Source organism: Triticum dicoccoides, chromosome 5B (genome assembly GCF_002162155.2).
Source record: "Triticum dicoccoides isolate Atlit2015 ecotype Zavitan chromosome 5B, WEW_v2.0, whole genome shotgun sequence".
Taxonomy (NCBI): Eukaryota; Viridiplantae; Streptophyta; class Magnoliopsida; order Poales; family Poaceae; genus Triticum; species Triticum dicoccoides.
In genome coordinates, this window is record NC_041389.1 from 282,713,536 (window position 1) to 282,715,300 (window position 1,765).

A 1,765-nucleotide genomic window follows, 5' to 3' on the forward strand; every position below is an offset into this window, starting at 1 on the left:
GCCCGGGCGGGCCGGCCTCGGGCCCCGCGGGCCGCGGCGGCGCGGGGACGGACGGCGGTGACGTGGCGGCGGCTGGTTGGCTGTGGTGGCGGGGAAGGCGACGTGGCGCGATCTGATTGGACGGAGCAAGGTGTACGGCGGACATGTCCGGCGCGGATGGACATGTTCGGCGGCGTGAGGAGGAAGACTGCTAGGGTTGGACTGCGGGATTTTTGGGGGAGGGCATATTTATAGATAGAGGGAGCTAGGAGAGTCCAAATGAGGAGCGGTTGTCGGCCACGCGATCGTGATCGAACGACCGAGAGCATGGAGGGGAGTTTGCTGGGTTTTTGGGCCACTTTGGAGGGGGTGTTGGGCTGCACACAAAAGAGGCCTTTACGGTTCCCCGGTTAACCGTTGGAGTATCAAACGACCTCCAAATGGCGCGAAACTTGACAGGCGGTCTACTGGTGCTATACCAAGGCCGCTTGGCAAAACTCGGGCCATTCTGAGAAAGTTTAACACCCGCACAAGAAAAGAGGCAAAAGGGGAACGCCGGAGGACATAGGAGTGCCGGATTGCAAAACGGACAACGGGGAAAATGGTCGGATGCATGAGACGAACACGTATGCAATGCAATGCACATGATGACATGATAAAATGCAACACGCAAGCAAATGACATGGCAACTATGGCGAATAACTGGCAGACACCTGGCGCATCGAATCCGGGGCGTTACAACACTCCTCCACTAACAAGAGATCTCGTCCCGAGATCTTAGGACCGAGACGGAAGGGAAAAGGGATGAGGTTAAGCAGGAACTGAAGAGAAGAAGCAAAGAATCGAGAGCACTCGAGAATAAGAGAGGAACGACGAGAATGACGAGAACCAAAAGCTCATGGAATCAGATAGACTATGAAACCACTCTGGTTAGAACGAGATAAGAAACGAATAAGACTGAAAGGATTTAGGCAGCACTCCGGTTGAACAAGGAAAGAATAGAACATGAGCTTCACCCAAAGAGATGGCACTTGACGAGATGAACAATGCAATGCCTCCGGAAGAATTGAAAAAATTGAATGGAAAGAACTTAGAAGGAAGAATTTGAACGGATTGGAATATCTGAGAAGAACGAAGAAATGCAAAACTCCACTCCGAAGAAAATGAAGAATTTGTTTGCGCTTCGAGACGCGAGAAGGAAAGATACTTGAAATCCACCAACAAAATCTTGATGAGCACTTGAAGAATGAATTAAATCATGAAGAACCACCATGAAGAACTCCAGTAACGAAAGGATGATGAGATAGAATGAAGGACGAATGACTAAGATGAGCGTTGCGATGATTTAGATGGAGGTTTTGACGAAAAGGCCGAGTAATTTGAACTCCGGAAAAGAAAAGATGAAAACACTTGGAATTAGAATTTATTCCTCACGAACAAACTCCGAAGAAAAGGGATTAAACACTTTGATGAAATAAGAATAAGATTTATTGTATGCTTATCCTTCATCAAATTAAACTGATGACAAACAATGGATTTTTGCATACTACTTGTTCTTCTTGAAAAGGATTGAGAAATGACATATCGCAAACTTGAGAAGGTCTTCATGAACCACCGGTAGGATTGGAAAGAATGAATGAATTAATATGATAATCAAAGAAAAAGAATCTTGAACGAACCACCGTTAGAAATGAAAATGAATGAAGAAAAGAGAAAGAATCGCCGGGAAGAATTAGAAGAACCAATATGCTTGAGGGGGATTTAGATGCAAAAGAACGAAGAGATA